Here is a 22,299-nt window from a genome sequence, read left to right as displayed (position 1 = left end):
GCAACAGTAGGTATTAATAAGTAGAAGTGTAAAATCAAGGAATAACGTTCCCTGGGTAAAACTGAACTGAACCCAAGTGAAGGACGTTCCCTGGGTAAAACTGAACTGAGCCCAACACTTACCTAGACTTTTAACAAGCTCTAGCTGATGTTATTAAGGATTTCAGTGTCCCATTTTGACTTTTAACAGGCTCTAAGTGATCTTGCTAAGGTTTTCAGTGCCCTGCTTTGACTTTTTACAGGCTCCAGTTGATGGTTCGGGTTTTTTTCAGCGTCTTATTTCAACTTTTAACAGGGTCTAGGTGATGTTACTGGGGTTTTTAGTCCTTTATCTTTTAACAGCTTATTGGGGTTTTCAATGCCTCGTTCAGACTTTTAACAATGTCCAGTAGATGTTTATGAGGTTTTGTATATTTTATTTTGAGTTTTAACAGTGTCTAGTAGATATTATTGCTTTTTTTTTAGTGCCTTATGATAAACGAGTACTTGAAACTAAGCACATTCCAGTCGCCACATCCCACCAGCTCCGTTCCCCGTACAACAATAGGTATTAATAGATATGCGGGTAAAACTTAACTGTGCCCAACACTTATCTTGACCTTTAACAGTGTCCAGTTGATGTTGTTGTGGTTCTGGGTGTTGTTGTGGTTCTTGGTGTTGTTGTGGTTCTTGGTGTTGTGTGGTTCTTGGTGTTGTTGTGGTTCTTGGTGTTCTGTCTTGAGGTTTTAAAGTGGTTTAGTCATTGCTATTTGTTTTTTTTAGATGTTATTGTGGTCATGACACACTACAGTCATGACAACACTAACTACCACTACAGTCATGACAACATTAACTACCACTACAATCATGACAACACTCTTGAAAAGCCTCAATAAAATCAAACAGAGCGGTGGTTCATTTTCCAAACTAGGTGCAATCCTAGTTTGGCGACTCGGAATATGTGCACAGGTACAGTGTTAGTCACCAGTCACTTCGATGTTATACTTGTCATGTACGATAGTTTGGGAACCAGTGGGTTTACGTGTTTTTAAATGTGTTTGCATGTTGTTTAGTGACAGATTAACAAGGATTCTATGGTGTCAATGGGGGAGAACGTTCTGTGTGATCTGTGTAGCTTTTAAAAATAGTCGTGATTAAAGAACAAAGGCGATTTAAGAACCCGGTTAATCATTTTTTTTTTTTTTTCTAAATGGTCGTGAAGAGAGAACAGAATGCTTAAGAATCCTGGCAAATCACCTCTGTGGCCTTCGACAATAATCGTGATGAGAGAACAAAGCGTTAAGAATCGTGTCCGCTGTGTCCAGAACTCTGCTCGACGCACGAAGAGACGCGTCACACACACGCCGGCAACACGTGATGCGCCTTTCATGGCCCCGCTTCATAGTGGGTGACGGGCGTGCCGGGAACAAGATCAATTGGCCAGAGTCAACTTGTGGTTTTTAACTTCATGTGATTTACCGCATGAAAGGTACAGAGAGGCCGTTTAGTTCTGAGTGTGATTTACTGCATGAAAGCAACTAAGAAGCAGAACAAAACACTTTTTATGTTATACGAATTACTTCGGAATACTCTGACGTCCAGTATTGCATAATGTGGTGATGGTGAATGGGAGTGTCTGGAGTGTGAAGTGTGGGGCGCCTCGCTATCATATCGCCCGTATCCGGCTAACTCATTGCATCCTCTCATCCGTGCATGAAGCTGAACAGACGTTTGGTCACAGTGAACACTTTACGTACGAGAGGTTCTGGCAAAGGAATACGAAAAAAGAGGTAGAAAAAAAAAGACCAGACAAAAGGTACCAGACACGAAAGGAAAGGGCCAAAATGATTATCCATAATTGGAGTCTTGACACATTGCTCTTCAGATGGTGATATCACAAGACCACTGACTCGGCAGGAAACGGAGGTGGGGACAGTGAGGCGCCCTTCGCTTGTTGTTACTCTTCATTCATTGACTTTCATCACGAGCCCCATCCATCTGTACCTGCTTATATGGATTTTTTTGCCTTCCTGTTAAAATTTATTATTGTTATTGCTGTTGTTGTTATTGTTATTATTGTTGCTGTTGTTGTTGTTGTTTTTGTTGTTGCTGTTCTCGTTATTATTATTATCATTATTATTATCATTATTATTATTACTATTATTATTATTATCATTATTATATCATCATCATCACTATCACCAGTACTATCGTTATTATTACTATTATCATTATTATTATTATTATTATTATTATTATTATTATTATCATTATCATTATTATTATTATTATTATTGTTATTATCATTATTATATCATCATCACTATTACCAGTACTATGGTTATTATTACTACTATTATTATTATTATTATTATTATTATTATTATTATTATCATCATTATTATTATCATCATTATTCTAATCATTACTTGTTTAGGCCAGCACTCAGCACCACGGCGAAGTGATGCCAGCCGCCGCAGCAACAGCCTTGAATAGCACACTTGAGCCCCACACGCCTTACAATCACTGCTGGCTACAATGGAATAAATAAATATAGATGAGAATACTTATGAGACGATTTTCATGTCCGTGACTATAAAACGTACTATCCTACACGCGATCAAGTCCTCTAATTTAAGTCAAAACGTTGGGAAAGTGACGCAATGGAGAGAAACGAGTCGCAGCACCACGAACATAACACAAGGGATTAAGAACATAACACAAGGGTTGGTGCAGGAAGCCATCAGGCCTACACGTGGCAATCCCTGTACAAAAACATGCCTACGTACTTTACACCTATCATCCCCATCCATAAATCTGTGTACTCTTTAAAGGCTCCCTATTGACTCGGCACTGACAACCTGATTATTGAGTCCATTCCATTCATCTCCAACTCTATCTTGAACCGATTTCTTCTGATTTATTTCTTGAATCTAACTTTATGAAGCTTGAACCCATTATTTCTTAGCCAGTCCTGATAACTGACCCAGAGGACTTTGTTCATGTCACAGTTGTCATATCGCCTTACACCATTTAATTCATAAGCACAGAGAACGATGCGAACAGAAAGAAGCATTAAGGATGTTTAAATTTATGAGCACATGTCCTCCCATTAAGACATTCACATTATTCATCACGTCACTGTCTGTCTCATCACATCACGCCACCCTTCCGTCAAAGTCCTTGAAATCAAACAGGCATGATCACGTGGCTGTATAGCGAGTATTATTTGACTGTGACGTGTAAGGATGTGGTATCAATAAACACTTAGGCAATACAAAGACACAGGACAGAATACTGGTTGCTTCTGTTAAGAGTTTGAGGGGAGGTGATGCAGGGACAGGGACAGGACGAGACCAGGAAAGATGCAGGACAGGATAAAAGGGGATCCTGTTCGAGTGTGTGGGGAATACTGTACCGAGGGAAGGTGATGTAAGAAGGGCAAGACAACACCAGGAAAGATGCAGGGCAGGGCACCGGCGGTTGTGATTCGAGTGTGAGATGAAAGGGACTATATTTTGAAACACTTCTGCGCCGCTCTCCACTACTTTCAATGAGGTCTAATTTAAGTTACACAAGCTTTTAAGGATGTTTTTTTACGGTTCTAGTGACAAATTAACGAGATTTCTACGTCATCAGCAGGAGAAACAATCTTGAGAACCCAAAGATCATCTCTGTAGCCTTTGCAAGTAGTCGTGGCGAGAAAGCAAAACGTTTTAAAGTTCGGGCCGAGGTACCAAGGCAACGTGACGCAAGACGGTGCGGGGGAAAGACGAGGAAAGATGCGGCACTATTTACTGGCAGCTGTTGTTTTGGTGTGAGACGAGGACTGTTGGACTAAGGGAGCGTGATGCAAGAGAGTCGCTGCGAGGATAAATCGGACAGGACAAGACAGAACAGGACAAGGCAAGACTGGCTGGCAAGACTGGCGATACGTGACTATTGGTGATGCAATGTAACGAACAGAAGTATTTTTTAAGACTGTTCTCTCTCTCTCTCTCTCTCTCTCTCTCTCTCTCTCTCTCTCTCTCTCTCTCTCTCTCTCTCTCTCTCTCTCTCTCTCTCTCTCTCTTCAGGACTGCTTTCAGAGATGATCCATCGGGTTTTCATAGATGTTTTTCTCCTAATGATGACTTGCACTTTCAGATGATTAGTATTTTTATAAGGACTGTTCTCATGGGCGTTTCTTTTCATTGTTGAAGTAGGATCTAATGATAAAACCATCATCACAATCATGGAAACACTCTTGAAGCTCCCGATGACTTCCACCAAAGCTTGTTGAAGCGTCACCAGAATCGTGCAAACGCTCTTGAAGACTTTGACTTCTATTACAATCGATTAGACCATCACTTGATTCATTGAAACTCTTGAAAACCTCACTGGCTTCTGTTTCTACCTGTTAAACCAGTATTAGAATCACAAAGACACCCTTAAACAATTCAATAACTTCCATTAGGGCCTCCTTAACTATAATCACCAAAACATTCTCGAAAACCTTAATTACTTCCATTACAGCTCCTTAATTTATTCCTATAATCATGAAAACACTTGAAAACTCCAAAACATTCTAATACTGCCTGTTGAACGATCACTACATTCACAAAAACACTCTTGAAAACCCCAATCATTTAAACTACAGCCTGTTGAACGATCACTACATTTACAAAAACACTCTTGAAAACCCCAATCATTTAAACTACAGCCTGTTGAACGATCACTAGATTCACAAAAACACTCTTGAAAACCCCAATCATTTAAACTACAGCCTGTTGAACGATCACTACATTCACAAAAACACTCTTGAAAACCCCAATCATTTAAACTACAGCCTGTTGAACGATCACTACATTCACAAAAACACTCTTGAAAACCGTAGTAACTTCCAATACAGGCTGTTGAACTATCACTAGATTCACAAAAACACTCTTGAAAACTTCAATCATTTAAACTTCAGCCTGTTACACGATCACTACATTCACAAAAACACTTGAAAACCGCTATCATTTAAACTACAGCCTATTACACGATCACTACATTCACAAAAACACTTGAAAACCGTAGTAACTTCCAATACAACCTGCTAAACGATCACTAGATTCACAAAAAATTTTAATACTCGTAACTTCCAGTGCTGCCAGTTAAGAGCGGCAGAGACGACGGTTAGGACTAATTATCTGCACAATACTAAATACTAAAATACTAAAATCACTTCTGGCATGGCAGGAGGAAAGGCGACTCAGACGGTACAGATATAGACACACACACGTCTCTAATCACCCCACTCGAGATGTATAGATGGTAGGAAAATCAAGAATAAAAAAGATGATAATGTCTGTTTCTTCCCATTTATTCGTAAAGGTCAGTATTTCTTCTAGGCAACACATCTTCCTCCTCCTCTTCCTCCTCTTCTTCTTCCTCCTCCTCGTAATAGGAAATCCATGGATAAAAAAAAAAAAGGTTAATCATTGTCTGTTTCTTTCAATTTAGAAGTCAAGGGTGACTTTGAAAGCAACTCCTCCTCCTTCTCCTCCTCCTTCTCTTTCTCCTCCTCCTACCCCTGCTCCTCCTCCTCCTCCTCCTCCTCCTCCTCCTTTTCCTTCTCCTCCTCCTTCTCCTGTTCCTCCTCCTACCCCTATTCCTACCCCTCCTCTTCCTCCTCCTCCTCCTCCTCCCCCCCATGACTTGCACGGAGGCGGACGCACCCAGGCGGGAAGTCCGAGTTTATTTTTTGAGGTTGTTTCATCTCCAGGTGTGCAGGTCTGTGTCTTTTATATTGCAGGAACGAAGACAGACAGACAGACAGACAGACAGACAGACAGACAGACAGACAGTATGGTAGACAGGCTTTCTCTCTCTCTCTCTCTCTCTTCATATGCGTCATGGAGGTCCTCTCTTCACACAGACCACGCTACAGAGTTTGCCATGCATTTTCATAAAGTTCTTATTAAGGGAGTGTCACAGGAAGGACACATGGAGAGGCAGGTAAGGAAGGAATCAATGAGTGTGGTGGTGGTTGATTTTTTTAAGCAACACATCTTCCTCATCCTTCTCCTCCTCCTCTTCTTCTTTCTCCCTAATGATGAGTAATGTAATATAAGAATTGATAGGTGAATAGGCAGACAAACACAGACAGACAGACAGACAGACAGACAGACAGACAGACAGACAGGGTAATATGAGAAATGATACATAGATAGATAGATGGATAAAAGGGTACAATACAACAGGAAAAGATAAATGAAGAAAATGGAAGGAAGGAAGGAAGGAAGGAAAAAAAGTAAGAAGAAAAATAAAATGAAAAAGAAGGAAGGCAGGAAGGGAGGAAGGAAGGAAAGAAGAAAAGCAAGACGAAAAATAAATAAAAAGGAAAGAAATGAAAAAGAAGGAAGGCAGGAAGGGAGGAAGGGAGGAAGGGAGAAAGGAAGTAAAGAAAGAAGAAAAACAAGAAGAAAATAAATAAAAAAAATAAATGAAAAAGAAGGAAGATAGGAAGGAAGGAAGAAAAAAGAAATAAAAAAGAAGGAAGATAGGAAGGAAGGAAAGAAGAAAACAAGAAAAGACAAAGAAAGAATTACTATATTTACGAAAAAAATCTTAAATAGAACATTATTATCTTATTATCTACATAAATAAGGAGAGAGAGAGAGAGAGAGAGAGAGAGAGAGAGAGAGAGAGAGAGAGAGAGAGAGAGAGAGAGAGAGAGAGAGAGAGAGAGGATCAGGACCAGTGACACATCCCACTGACTCACCCGCCCCCCTTCTCTCTCTCTCTCTCTCTCTCTCTCTCTCTCTCTCTCTCTCTCTCTCTTTCCTGTTTACTCAAGGTCCAGGTCGCGTCACCGCCTCACCACCACCTCGAGCTAGTGACTCAACTCTGCCCTGTCCTCCCCACCCTCTTCCCTCCCGGGCCTCTTCTCCCCCAGCACCCCTCCCGCCCTGCACCCTTCACGCCTACAAGCCTCCACACCCACGACTTTGCATTCCTGAACCAGTGAAGTGTTGAATCATCGAACCTGTTGTCTTTGGCTGCCTTGTGTGTGTGTGTGTGTGTGAACGTTTATTCAAAGTTAATATATAATACAATATAAGATTTAGTTCTTATGTTAATGGCTTGTCTTTCTGAAGCCGGGGCATTTTTTAAGAGAGAGAGAGAGAGAGAGAGAGAGAGAGAGAGAGAGAATAAATAAGCTCATGATCTCAGTTTCTTGTTCGCTTATAAAGAAGAAAGAAAATCTCTTATCTTTGATCTAAGTTTTCCTCACAATGTAAGAAAGAAAGACAGACAGAAAGCAAGGAGGAGGTAAATGGACAGAACAGAGGAAAAAACAAAGGGAGGACGAAAAAAAAAAAGAAAAAAGGAAAGAATAGACAGAAATGAAAAAAGAAATGAAGAACGAAAGAAAAGAAAAAATAGAAAACAAAAGAAGAACGAAAAAATTCTCTCTCTCTCTCTCTCTCTCTCTCTCTCTCTCTCTCTCTCTCTCTCTCTCTCTCTCTCTCTCTCTCTCTCTCTCTCTCTCTCTAATGGCTTTCTTCCGACAAAAGTGTTGTGTCACTGCGAAACAGGAACCAGGCTAGGTGAGAAAGGCGACTCAGCAAGCACACACACACACACACACACACACACACACACACACAGGGTTGTTAGGTGAGACAGCACTATGGAAGGTGAAGAAGACAAGTAGGTGAAGATAAACCCCCCACTCTCTCTCTCTCTCTCTCTCTCTCTCTCTCTCTCTCTCTCTCTCTCTCTCTCTCTCTCTCTCTCTCTCTCTCTCTCTCTCTCTCTCTCTCTCTCCAGAACTGTTTCCAAAGGTCAGAGAGATGGGAAGTCGAGTTATCCTGCGTTTTTTTTTTTTTCCTTCCGTTGATAACACAGAATTCTTTTCAAAACACCACCAGAACGACAAGAACATTACTTGAAAGCTCCTGTAAATTCTAATACTACACTCTGTTGGAATTAGTTGAGGTAAGACGCCGAAATGTTTGAAACTGACTCTGATGAAGATAAAGAGTGAAGATAAAAAGAGTGTAAATTATATGAGAGACTTGAGGAGGTCAGATAAGCAAGTACAGTCAAGATACGCGTATCGTACTTAGACGCACCACTGGCTAAGACTTCTGCTTAGCTACAAGGAGAAGAGGTCATGTTACTTAGACGCACCACTGGCTAAGACTTCTGCTTAGCTACAAGGAGAAGAGGTCATGTTACTTAGACGCACCACTGGCTAAGACTTCTGCTTAGCTACAAGGAGAAGAGGTCATGTTGCTGATTGTGAGGTTCAGCTCCATCTGACACACCTTACAGTCTACGTCACAGCCTCGTCACATATAAGATCATATTCTGAAACACTTCCGACTACATTCAGAAAGTTCTAGTTGAAGTTACACGGGTTTTGAGGGATATTTTCACGGTTCTGGTGAGAGATTAACAAGTTTTCCACATTATTAACAGGAGAAACACTCTTGACAACTCGGCTAATCATTACTGTGGTCTTTGATAAAATCGTGGTGAGAGAGCAAAACGTTTTATATATATATATATGACAAATAGTAGTAATAATGATAATAATAGCATAATGAAAATGAACTTATAACGTATGCATGGACATCCTATCATAAGCGTAACCAGCTCAGGTTCGAAGATTTGAAGGAGTGCGGGTGCCGGCGAGGGTGAAGGAACTTATGACCACGACTGTACATAACAATAGTAAATGCTACGACATCGGATATCTAATACGAAAAAGAAAAAAAAAAAAAAAACGAATCACTAAACAAAATTAGTAAACCAACCTAACAAAATAATTCCATACTTGACTCCACTAAACACTTTTCACGCTTACTGTTCTTAATGTTTTCTCTCAATCTAACGTCCTCTGATCTGTTGAAAATATATCTGGTCGCCACGGGTTTTGTAAGAAGACGATCAGCACATCGCAGGTCTTCACAGAGAGAACGTATGTAGAAGGATACTCGACTTCTGACCAGCACTGTACTCATGATATATATTTGGAAGAAGAAGAAGAAGAAAATGACGAAGAGGAAGAAGAAAAAAAAAAAGAAAAGAAAAAGAAAAAGAAAAAGAAAAAGAAAAAGACGAAGACGAAGAAGAATAAAAGAAAAAAAAGAAAAAAAGACGAAGACGAAGAAGAGGAAGAAGAAGAAAAAGAAGAAGAGGAAGAAGAAGAAGAAGAAGAAGAAAAATGTAGTAGCAGTAATGGTAATGGTGGTGGTGGTAAAACAGCAACAAGAACAACAATAACAATAACAACAAGGCGTCACATCATGGAGACCGTACAATAATGCAGCAGCAGCAGCAGCAGTAGCGGCAGCAACAACAAAGGGGATGAAGATGATAAACCTTAGCGACAAGAAGACCACCACCATCAGGACAAGTGCACGCGTCGCAGCCATGTGCTATTATACGAGTGTTTGAGTGCATCAGACGCTGGACCAAAATACCGTGTTTGATCTCACCAGGCTGTCTGCAAATACTCGCTCACCCCCGCTGCACCATCTTGCATAACGCGGTAGGAGCAGATCAAAGCGGCGGCCTCACTCAGTCAAGGGAGGGAAGACGCAGCGTACAGTGTATCTTGTCACTGAGGTCCTCCTTGGCTTGGTATGTGGCACGCGAGGCTCGAGGCAGTCAGGTCATTCGCCAAGTCTTGTGATACGCCATGCAGGTGACAAGGGAAAGGAAGGTAAATTTTAATACCTTTTTTGGAACTGGAAATCTTCTAAGTGCAATTGACCTTAATTAAGTTTGCTAATTTTTACTTATTTATCTGTCTTATTTCATTTTACTTTACTTCTTTGACTTCCTGGAGACTGGGCATTGCTACACGTGACGGTCTCTTTACAGAACATACAAGGGAAAAGAAGGTAAATTCTAATACCTTTTATGGAACGGAAAATCTTCTGAGTGTAATTGACTTCTCTTTTATTAATTTTGCTCGTTTTTACGTATTTATCTGTGTTTTATTTAATTTTACTTTACTTCTGTGACTTGCTGACGTGGCAGTCCCTATACATAACATATCTACGTATATTTACCTATCATCCCTATCCATAATTTAGTCTAATCTTTTAAAGCTCCCTATTCACTCAGCACTGTCAACCTGATTGCTGATTCCAGTCATCTACCACTGTATTTATAAACACATTTCCTATCATCTTTTTTTTAATCTACCTTCATGAAGCTTGAACTCGTTACTTTTAGTCTTTGCTATAGTGACAGTTCTCTTGCTGATCTTAAAAATTTTCATGCATTTTTTTTTTTTTCGTGGTATTTGTTCCTTTCCTGCCAACCCTGAGTGAAGGAAGCAGTGGAGGGGGAGAGGCCTTCTTCTTTACTGCCTTACATTTGCTACCTTACAGATGAAATGAAGGCTATTACAAGCACCCATATTAGGTGGGCTTCTTCTTTGCTGCCTTACATTTGCTACCTTACAGATGAGATGATACAGGCTATTAAAAGAAGCCATATTAGGATCAGCAGGCCTGTTGTTTGTCATTCCTGTGTTATAAGCAACTATATCAGGATCAGCAGGCCTGTTGTTCGTCATTACTGTGCCACAAGCAGCCATATTAGGATCAGCAGGCCTGTTATTCGTCATTCCCTCCGTGTTACTTCATGAACGCAAGATTCCAAGAAGAGAGTGTGTCACGGGAGAGGCAGGCGTGGCAGGCGTTAATGGCTTCCTGGAGCAGAGTGAAGGACGCACCACCAAACAGGGAGGCACGTACGAGTATGCGCAGGCAGTGTATGCAGTCCCAGTCAGAGCTACACGCTGCACATAGGGATGAAGGCTGCCGCGGTGCATGAGAGGCTGGCCAGCATTCCAAGACAAGATTGCTGCCGCCCTGTGTAATGAGAGGCTGGCCTGGCGGGGTAGGCTACGTGTTGATTTTTTTTTTTTTTTTTTTGCGTGTGTTTTGAAAAATTGCTGTTTTTTTTTACGCTTTTTAGTTGTATTGATATGTTCTTATATGATGTGAGCAAATTTATGGTCAATAAGCACGTGTGTGTGTGTGTGTGTGTGTGTGTGTGTGTGTGTGTGTGTGTGTGTGTGCGTAGGAGGGTGTGGGTGGGAGGATGTGTTACGGACAGTGCATGCAAAGAGAGACCGTTCTTCACTGCCATACTGAAAGACTGTGCTGGCACATTCCGGGAGCTGCAGTGATGCGCTACACACATGACCCTGCTGCTGCTGAGGCGCTACTCTTTACAAACCAATCGGGCAACCAGTCACAAAGAAGCAAAGGTGACAGTGCAAAACTCCTCAAGTAGTAATTGTATTAAGGTGTCTCTGTTAATGTCCCTTGAGGTGGAGATAGATTACAGATTTTTACAGATTTTCACAACGAAAAAGGAGAGAGAGAAAAAAGGCAGTGAAAAATTCCTCTAGTAGTGATTATACAATATTAAACGATCTCTTCTTAATTTTCCTTGCGGTGCAGAGATTACAGATTTCCACAACTACAGGGAGCAAGAAAACAGTGCAACGTGTCCTTATACAACAAACAAAAAGAAGGAAAAAGAAGTCTTAGTTAGCAGTGAAAGGGTTAATACGCGAATGTCTTCCATAAATATACTCTTCCAAATTTTAACTCTCATAGCAACTGCCACTATAACCGCTAGGAACTGCCACTATAACCGCTAGGATCTCTCTTGCAGTTTGCGGTGAGTTACGTATGATTCACTAGTTACAGTTTTTAGTAAAATAGATACCTCACTCCTCCTCCTCCTCCTCCTCCTCCTCCTCCTCCTCCTCCTCCTCCTCCTCCTCCTCCCTTCCACTCACACATTCATTCAAATCTTCGACTCCTCCATGATCCTGCAATCTTGTTTCCAGTTTCGTCTTGTCCTTCGTTCGTATTGTTCTTGCAGTTTATAATAATAGGAAAAAAAAAAACTTGTGGTTTACCATATATCTTCTCCTCCTCCTCCTTCTCCTCCTCCTCCTCCTCCCCTCAACTAACGTACTTCGCTCCTTATTTATTTATTTATTTTTTGGTAAATATTATTAGATAGAGTAACATGTTTCGTGGTATAATTATACAGACAGGACAAATTAATTCTTAGAAGTGTTAAAAGTAGAAGTCCTGAGGTAATATCAAAATTATATTTGGTGCTGGTCACACCTCATCTAAATTATACTGTGCAGTTCTGGTCCCCATGTATGAAGTAGGCTTCACATGTCTTGTGGGGAGGGGATGGGCGGGGTTCCACTCATACCGCTCTTCTAGACAGGATGGAATCAAAAGCTTTTCGTCTCATCAGCTCTTCTCTTCTAACTGACTGTCTTCAGCCTCTCTCTCATCGCCACAGTGTTGCATCTCTAGCTGTCTTCTACCGCTATTTTCATGCTAACTGCTCTTCTGATTTCGCTAACTGCATGCCTCCCCTCCTCCCGCGGCCTCGCTGCACAAGACTCTCTTCTTTCTCTCACCACCATTCTGTCCATCTCTCTAATGCAAGAGTTAACCGGTATTCCCAGTCATTCATCCCCTTCTCTGGTAAACTCTGGAACTCCCTGCCTGCTTCTGTATTTCTACCTTCCTATGACTTGAACTCCTTCAAGAGGGAGGTTTCATGACATTTATCCTTCAATTTTTTTTTACCACCACTTCGGACCCTGTTCGGGACCGGCATCACAGTGGGCTTTTTCTTTTTTATTAGAATTTTGTTGCCCTTGGCCGGTGTCCCTCCTATATATATATATATATATATATATATATATATATATATATATATATATATATATATATATATATATATATATATATATATATATATATATATATGTATATATATTACAGGAAGGCTATAGGTCTTTTAGAATCAGTAAAAAAAAAAGAATGACTAAAAGGATACAGGGGATGCGGGGTATTCCTTAAGAATGGAGACTGAAGCTTTTAAATTTACATTACATTCTTTATTGAAACGTAGGTTAAGAGGGGATCAGACAGAAGTCTTTGCGGTATATTGGATATAATAAGGGTGATGTAAGTAAAATTCTAAGAATCAGTAATCAGAATAGGAAAAAAAAAAGAGTTCAAGCTTGAAAAGTAAAAAAAAAAAAAAAAATAGAAGGAATTGGTTCTCAAATAAAGTGGCAGATGAATGAAATGGATTCCATAATCAGGTTGTTAGTGGTGAGTCATTAGGGATTAGGGATTAGATTACACAGATTTATGGATGGGGATGATAACTGAAAATACATAGGAGCGTTTTATACAGGGACTGCCACGTGTAGGCCTCATGGCTTCTTGCTGCCTCCCTTATTTTCTTATGTTCCCTGTGTCCCTGTGTTCCCTGTGTTCCCTGTGTGCCCTGTGTCCCTATGTTCCCAGTGTCCCTGTGTTCCCAGTGTGCCCTGTGTCCCTGTGTGCCCTGTGTCCCTGTGTTCCCTGTGTCCCTGTGTTCCCTGTGTGCCCTGTGTCCCTGTGTTCCTAGTGTGCCCTGTGTCCCTGTGTTCCCAGTGTGCCCTGTGTCCCTGTGTTCCCAGTGTGCCCTGTGTCCCTGTGTCCCTGTGTTCCTAGTGTGCCCTGTGTCCCTATGTTCCCAGTGTCCCTGTGTTCCCTGTGTGCCCTGTGTGCCCTGTGTTCCCAGTGTGCCCTGTGTCCCTGTGTCCCTGTGTTCCCAGTGTGCCCTGTGTCCCTGTGTTCCCAGTGTGCCCTGTGTCCCTGTGTTCCCAGTGTGCCCTGTGTCCCTGTGTTCCTAGTGTGCCCTGTGTCCCTATGTTCCCAGTGTCCCTGTGTTCCCTGTGTGCCCTGTGTGCCCTGTGTTCCCAGTGTGCCCTGTGTCCCTGTGTCCCTGTGTTCCCAGTGTGCCCTGTGTCCCTGTGTTCCCAGTGTGCCCTGTGTCCCTGTGTCCCTGTGTTCCCAGTGTGCCCTGTGTCCCTGTGTCCCTGTGTTCCCAGTGTGCCCTGTGTTCCCTGTGTTCCCTGTGTCCCTGTGTTCCCAGTGTGTCCTGTGTCCCTGTGTTCCCAGTGTGTCCTGTGCCCCTGTGTTCCCTGTGTGCCCTGTGTCCCTGTGTCCCTGTGTTCCCTGTGTCCCTGTGTTCCCAGTGTGCCCTGTGTCCCAGTGTGCCCTGTGTGTCCTGCAGCTGTGTCCCTGTCCCTGTGTTCCCAGTGTGTCCTGCAGCTGTGTCCCTGTCCCTGTGTTCCCAGTGTGTCCTGCAGCTGTGTCCCTGTCCCTGTGTTCCCAGTGTGTCCTGCAGCTGTGTCCCTGTCCCTGTGTTCCCAGCGTGTCCTGCAGCTGTGTCCCTGTCCCTGTGTTCCCAGTGTGTCCTGCAGCTGTGTCCCTGTCCCTGTGTTCCCAGTGTGTCCTGCAGCTGTGTCCCTGTCCCTGTGTTTCCAGTGTGTCCTGCAGCTGTGTGTCCCTGTCCTTGTGTTCCCAGTGTGTCCTGCAGCTGTGTCCCTGTCCCTGTGTTCCCAGTGTGTCCTGCAGCTGTGTCCCTGTCCCTGTGTTCCCAGTGTGTCCTGCAGCTGTGTCCCTGTCCCTGTGTTCCCAGTGTGTCCTGCAGCTGTGTCCCTGTCCCTGTGTTCCCAGTGTGTCCTGCAGCTGTGTCCCTGTCCCTGTGTTCCCAGTGTGTCCTGCAGCTGTGTCCCTGTCCCTGTGTTCCCAGTGTGTCCTGCAGCTGTGTCCCTGTCCCTGTGTTCCCAGTGTGTCCTGCAGCTGTGTCCCTGTCCCTGTGTTCCCAGTGTGTCCTGCACCTGTGTCCCTGTCCCTTGGTGTGCCGCACGTCAATCCCACAGCACACACGGAGGAGCAGGACGCAAAAAGACAGCATCTCCGTCTAACAGGAAAGTGTATCAAGGACTCTCACTCCCTCCCTACAAATTTATGGCAAGAGGTACGGCAACACGCAGGATGGCAGGATGGCTTCAAGGGCAAGACTCCTCCACCCACAGCACCCACAGAAAAAAAACAACAACAAAAAAGCCGTTATCGAGATGAGTTATCGGCTCTATATACGTGAGGCGCTGTGTGACCTCGCTGTTCTGCATCTGTCTACATCTGATGTCTGTTCCTGGGGACTCCCTCAGGAAAGGATGCCAGGGAACACCGGGACTATTGTAACCACACCAAGTCCAAATGACAGGAGTTTATGTGAGGTTATATTAGCAACAAGCACAATTACTTCAGACAATAGGAATTTAAAGTGGTTATATTTGCAGTAACCACAATTACTTCAGATAACAGGAATTAAAGTGGTTATATTTACAACAACTACTTCAGACAATAGGAATTTAAAGTGGTTATATTTGCAGTAACCACAATTACTTCAGATAACAGGAATTAAAGTGGTTATATTTACAACAACTACTTCAGACAATAGGAATTTAAAGTGGTTATATTTGAACATACACAAGTACTTCAGCTAACAGGAATTCAAGTGGTTATATCTGCAACAACCACAGCAAGGATAGGTAACAGAGATTCTTAATGATGCTGCATTACTGAGAACAGCAGCAAGGCCAAGTAACGGGTTTATGAGTAAATGCTCTACCAACAATATACTCGTAGTAATTCAGGATAACGGGGATTTTTTAGTGTGTGTATTAACAAGCACAGCAAACTTAAACACTATCTATGCTGAGGATATCCTAGAAACAACCACACGAAGACCATATGACTGATTTGTAAGTGGTTATTTTCTTATTCATTCATTTTATTTATTTATTTTTTTGAGCAAAAGATTCACTGGCCAAGGAAAACAAATAAAAAGGAAAAAAAAATAAAAAATCCCACTGAGGTGCCAGTCCCAAAAGAGATGCCAAGAGAATCATCGAAAATTGAAGGACAATTGTCTCGAAACCTCCCAATTGAAAGAGTTCAAGTCATAGGAAGGAGGAAATACAGAAGCAGGCAGAGTTTACCAGAGAAAGGATGAATGATTGGGAATACTGTTTAATTCTTGCATTAGAGAGGTGGACAAAATAGGAGTGAGAGAAAAAAAAAAGTTTTGTGCAGCGACTTCACGAGAGGAGAAGAGGCATGCAGTTAGCAAGATCAGAAGAGCAGTTAGCATGAAAATAGCGATAGAAGAAAGCAAAAGATGCCCTAAGGAAAACATGCTTGTAATAATGTGACTGAGGAAGACCTAAGGAAAATATGCTTGTAATGGGAGTGGCTGAGGAAGACCTAAGGAAAATATGCTTGTAATGGGAGTGACTGAGGAAGACCTAAGGAAAATATGTCTTTTCTTGCCAGATGATGAAGAGTCCTCTTAAAAACATCACTGATACCATGAAAACACCCTTGGAAACCTAAATACCATCCAGTAGACCCTGTTACAAATAGCTGAGAGAAGCGGACACATTTGAGAACACAAGAGTCAGGAAAGCACAAAAGCCCGAGCCTGCAAGTCTGATCCGCTGTGGCGACCCCTGACGGAAGCTGTCCAGAGAAGTGAAGGCACCCCAGCCACAACCTTGGGTCGAATACATAGAAGATAGAATACAGAGGGCAGCATATGGTGAGGCAGAGGACACAACACCAGCCTTCACTTCTACAGGAGACAACCCACTAACTCGTAGCTCCGGCACTGAATCTAAACTCACTCAGAAAAAGAAATCAATAAATCAATAAATCATTTCCTCTAACCACATTGTATCCTCGTCAGGGGCAAAATGTCTGTTGCTGTTTGTTCTTTCTTTGTGTTTTTTGCGTTGCTCGTCTGGTTTCTAATTTTTTTTTTTTATTTATTTATTCATCTTATCTATTTTATTTATTTATATAAAGTAACAATGATGAAAAGATGATGATGAAAAGAAGACGGAGGAGGAAGAGGAGGAGAAGAAGTCGGACAACAACAACAACGACAACAACAACAACAACAACAAGACAAAACATATTTTCATACTTCAGCAAACCAAGAAAAGGAGGAAAGAAAGAAAAAGAAAAAAGAAAAAACAAAAAAACAAAAACAAAGTAACAAAGAAACGAAGAGGAGGAGAAGGAGGAGGAGAAGGAGAAGAAGAAGAAGAAGGAAGAGGAGGAGCAGCAGCATAAAATCCCAACAAACAAACAAACAAACAAAAATATTCATTCCAACACACACACACACACACACACACACACACACACACACAAAAACTTAAATAGATAAAAATAAAAAATACTAAACACTCCACAACGATAACACAACACCGCAAAAAAATAGAAAAGGAGACAAAAAAAAAAACATAGCATAAAAGAAAACATTAATCTTGCTGGGGTGCGGCTCGGCAACACCATAATAACACACAAGTTAGACTGCGCGTGTTCGGACTGCATAGGACGAGAGGAGAAGGAGGAGGAGGAGGAGGAGGAGGCAGAGGAGGAGGAGGAGGAGGAGGAGGAGTAGGCAGAGGGGTAAGGAGACGGTGGACAAGGTTATAAGTGTTGGGGTAGGGTAGGAGAGACTGGTTGTGGTCGCTGGTAGTTCGTTCGTAGTGCTGTTTCTTCTTTTTTATCCTTTGTGTTGGTTATTGTTGTTAATGTTATTTTTTTTTTTTCCTATTTGTTGTTGTGATTCTTCTCTTTTTTCTTCTTTCTTCTTCTTCTTCTTCTTCTTCTGGTGCTTGCTGTTTTTGTTTTTGTTTTTATTTGTTGTAGTTGTGGTTGTTGTTGTTGTTGTTTTCTTTCTTTTTTACAATTTTTACAGCTACATAATATTAAGGCAGGTTATGTATCAGTTACTTCACTTTCCTTTACTTCTTCTCCTTTCTTCCTTCATTTCTTCTTTCCTTCCTTCTTTTTCTTCCTTCTCCATTCTTCCTTCCTTCCTTCCTTTCTTCTTTTCTTTTTTTTCTCCTTCCTTCTTCCTTCTCCTTTCTACTCATACTGTTTTATCTTCTTCTCTTCTCCTTCTTCTTCTTCTTCTTCTCCTCCTCCTCCCTCTACGTTACGGAGGTAGGCTTAGAATACAAAACAGGAGGAAAAATACTATTTGCCACTCCTCCCTCACCACAAAGAAAAAAATAAGGAAAATATTTCTGAAACGGAGGCAAAAATGGTGGTGGTGGTAGTGGTGGAAAAAAGTTGTAGTAGTGGTAGTAGTGGTAGTGGTGGTAGTAGTAGTAGTAGTAGTAGTAGTAGTAGTAGTAGTAGTAGTAGTAGGAGGAGGAGGAGGAGGAGGAAAACGAGGAGGAGGAGGAGGAAAACGAGGAGGAGGAGGAGGAAAACGAGGAGGAGGAGGAGGAAAACGAGAAGGACGAAGAGAAGAGGAATACAAAGGAATACAAATGAATAACAAACAGCAGCTGGCCTACTGGCCCTTACCAGTTTGAGGACTACTCTATCTGAACTAATGCCAAAGAAAAAGAATAGTAAAGGCGAAGGCTCCTCCCCACCTACCACTCCCTCCAGCCTACACTGCCAGGAGATAGAGAAAAACTATACAATATGGAAAAATGTTATGGAAATTTTGATGAGGATCGAGGACAGAATAAGGTATCACCATCACTACGGCTAAGAACAGTGGCAAGAGTCGACTCCAGGAGCTGCTGGAGTCGACTGTGTGCCTTTCTTTTATATGACGTCATAAACCTGCATGCAAAGCAACCTTCCGAGGCAGGCTGCCCCTGCGGGACTTAGATGGACCCCATCTTCTCGGCTGAGACGAGTGTCAAAGTGAAATTGGTTCCATAAATTGAAAAAAATTAACGCTTTCTTTTGGCACACAGGGGCTTGAGACGGTCGTTCGTGCTGAGGGCCTTTTATAAAATATCCTTTCTGTCCCCACCTCTGGCAGAAACAGCAGGAGGAAGAGGAGAAAATTTTACAATTCAAGTAATGCTATAAGACTAGTAGTAGTAGTAGTAGTAGTAGTAGTAGTAGTAGTAGTAGTAGTAGTAGTAGTAGTAATAATAATAGTAGTAGCAGCATAGCAGCATATATATATATATATATATATATATATATATATATATATATATATATATATATATATATATATATATATATATATATATATATATATATATATATATATATATATATATATATATATATATATATATATATATATATATATATATATATATATATATATATATATATATATATATATATATATATATATATATATATATATATATATATATATATATATATATATATATATACATGTAGTAGTAGTAGTAGTAGTAGTAGTAGCAGCAGCAGCACCACAGTACAGCACCGCGGCACAGAGGCAGGGAGGGAGGGAGGCAGTGTGGTATAGCAGTGCAGTGACGCGTGGCCAAGACAGTACTGACACAGCAACACTCACCGCTATGGGCCGCTGTTGACCGCACGCTGGGGAGGCTGGCTGGATGCTGCACGCGCGTTTGTCTGCCTCACCACTTGCGCGCGCTCTCGCTCTCTTGTCTTCTGTAGGTAATTTAGAAGTTAATTAGTTATTCATTATTATTATTTCTCTCTCTCTCTCTTTCTCTCTCTCTAGTAGTAGTAGTAGTAGTAGTAAGAGCGAGCATATAAACACAAGATAATCAAGAAGGCTGCAAGAAGCCATCAGGCCTACACGTAACAGTCCCTGTAGGAAATATACTTAACTGTTTCCACCTGTCATCCTCATCCATCTAATCTTTTAAAGCTCCCTAGTGGCTCAGCACTAACAACCTCATTCTGAGTCTATTCTAGTCATCAACCACTCTGGTATGAACGGATTCCTTCCTATCTCTTTTTTTTTTTTTATCTATCAAACTTGAACCAGTTATTTCATGTGGCATCCTAATGACTGATACTGATAATTTTGCTGATGTCATTTGTTGCACCTTCTGTACCACTTTAAAACCTCTAATGTATTCCCTCTTCATTTACGCCTCTGTAAGGAATGTAGATTTAAAAACTTCAATCTTCTATCGTAAGAAATACTTCCCATTCTTTAAATTTCTGGCCATTCTCCTCTGTTCTGGTTTTAACCGGCTTACATCTTTTTTTTTAAGTATGACCAGAACTGCACATCGTAATCTAGATGAGGTCTAACCAGCGCCGAATATAACTTTAATATTGCCTCGAGACTTTTACTTTAAACACATCTAAAAATTTAACATGATCAGCTTTTACTTGTGGCCTCTATATACATTGTTTTCTCTAACGGAGATCAGTGCTCACTATAATTCCGGATTATTTATTTATTTATTTATTTTTATTTTTGTTTTTATTCATTTTTTATTTATTTATTTACTTATTTATTTTTATTTATTTATTTTTTAATTTTTTTTTTTGCCTCTGGTCTGACAAGAACCTCGTTATTTATTGTATATCTGTTCTGTGCGGGTTTCTTCTACCTATGCTAAGTACTTTCAGTTTACTAATATCAAAATACATTTACATTCTAACCATCCACTCGTTCATCTTATCCAGGTCTGTCTCCATCATCAAGACATCCAAATCCGATCTAATTAGTCTACCTGTCTACCTGTCCACCCGTAAATTTACTAACATACTGACCTACTTACCTAGAGCGCTAATGCATATCATCAATGAATATAGTGCTAAAACTGATCCTTGTGGCGCCCCATTAATTTTTTGGCCCAACACGGACTGAAAATTATTAACTATATCTCTCCGTCGCTCGCGGCATCACCATGACCTTACGAAGCCGAACAATCACCTATCCCATGCGCCCTGACCTTCCTCCAGTGTCGTTCTTGTAGATGTAGTAGTAGTAGTAGTAGTAGTGGTAGTGGTATAGTAGTAGTAGTAGTAGTAGTGGTATAGTAGTAGTAATAGTAGTATAGTTGTTGTTGTTGTTGTTCGTAGTTGTTTGCTTTGCTTCACACATTCATCCCCTCCATTTATACCCCAATATTAAATTCAAAGCCTTATTACATCACTCGCCTTCCATTCAGCTTTCATGTAAAATCAACAATAAGTATGAAATGTACATACTCTGTCTTAGGCTGAAAAGTAGGTATGTCTGTGTGTGTGTGTGTGTGTGTGTGTGTGTGTGTGTGTATCGCGCTAACGGCCCTCACTCAACACAGAATATAAGCAAAGTAAGCTATAAAACAGACCTGTAGTTTTGCCAGACGTCTTCAAAATACTTCTGCAGACCAACTATCGCACAAAAGCCTTCACTCAACATTACACACGTTCACACAAGGAAGAAAAAAAAAAAAAAAAAAAAAAAAAAAAAAAAAACGAGTAGCGGCGGCCACAGTCCTGCTACACACTGCTGGTGGCGGAGAAAGATCAGATTATCAGAAAGGCCTAGTACAGGAAAGCTCGGGTATCACTGAATCTCTGAATACTTAACTGAAGCTTCGATCCACCAACAATGCTGCCAACTAAAGCAAAGAGTCCTGACAGCCGCCATGTTCTGCCACACACACACTTGCGTTTGCGATGGTGGTGGAGAGATGGGTTCAGTGCAAAATAAGGAGCATCTTCTGAAACACTTCCGCATCGCACCTCCACTATACTCTCAAAAGGCTCTAGTTGAAGTGACACGGATTTTCAAGGGTGTTTTTTTTTTTTCACAGTTCTCGAGACACATTAACAAGATTTTTACATTATTATCACTCTGTGGCCTTTGAAATTAGTCGTGGTGAGAGAGCAAAGCGTTTTTGAATACGGCTCTAAGTTTCAATGAACCTCTGAACCTTTAACAGAAGCTCCGATGAGAAACTTCAATCCAAAGAAACTTCATTAATCTTCTTTAGCTCCCTTGCTCCGATCCAGCGACATTACCGCCATCTGACAGGCAGCCTTAGCTAACACAGCGCAGGTGTTGATGAGTAACCCACGCACTCACGGTATTCTAAATCTAGATCTGAGTTTCCATTGGCTTGATATACATGTTTTCTTCCTGTGCGTCTCGAGGTTTCAATACACACGGGGTCGTTCTAGTACAGTTATTACCTAATCAGTTAATGGCTGTTAATTACACGAGCTAGTCTTCCAGTAGATGATCATTGTTACTGGTTCAGAAATGATAATCTTGTGTTGTTCTTCTTATTGCTTCCTGTTGCTCTCTCTTCCTGCTTTTCTCACTTGCATGTTCAGTCGCTGTCATTCTGTGCAGCTCCACCGTGCCACCTCTTCATCTCATTCTCTAAGCATTGAAATCACTGACATAGTTCATAAGCTCGCTGACAGAGGGCTGTGATACACTACATAATTTATAAATCTTCCGACACAGATAATTTTCATCTTTCTGTCTGTCTGTCAAAGCAGTTAGTAGGCTCGCCAACAGATGGCGGTGTCACCCACTACATGCTACCTATCAAACTAGGCGGTGGTGATGCTATTGAGGTTTCATTATTCAGCCAGTCTTTTTGTCTTTGTAAAGCGAACAAGGAAATAAGGAAACTAGGGAA

General features: G+C 41.3%; 2 long non-coding RNA genes across 2 annotated transcripts; one reads left to right on the top strand and one right to left on the bottom strand.

The window, feature by feature from the left end:
- Positions 1–2,544, top strand: LOC135113346 (uncharacterized). The gene is made up of 2 exons (XR_010274807.1): positions 1–1,904; positions 2,416–2,544. It is a non-coding gene; the product is annotated as an uncharacterized LOC135113346 (long non-coding RNA).
- Positions 2,545–5,617: 3,073 nt separating this feature from the next.
- LOC135113348 (uncharacterized) lies at positions 5,618–21,111 on the bottom strand. Its single transcript, XR_010274808.1, has 3 exons — positions 20,995–21,111; positions 19,245–19,342; positions 5,618–6,051 (listed from the first exon to the last, which is right to left on the bottom strand). It is a non-coding gene; the product is annotated as an uncharacterized LOC135113348 (long non-coding RNA).
- Positions 21,112–22,299: the final 1,188 nt, after the last annotated feature.

This window comes from Scylla paramamosain, chromosome 25 (genome assembly GCF_035594125.1).
Source record: "Scylla paramamosain isolate STU-SP2022 chromosome 25, ASM3559412v1, whole genome shotgun sequence".
Classification (NCBI taxonomy): domain Eukaryota; kingdom Metazoa; phylum Arthropoda; class Malacostraca; order Decapoda; family Portunidae; genus Scylla; species Scylla paramamosain.
Note: the sequence above shows the minus strand (reverse complement) of the source record. Positions and strands in the feature narration are given on the sequence as shown.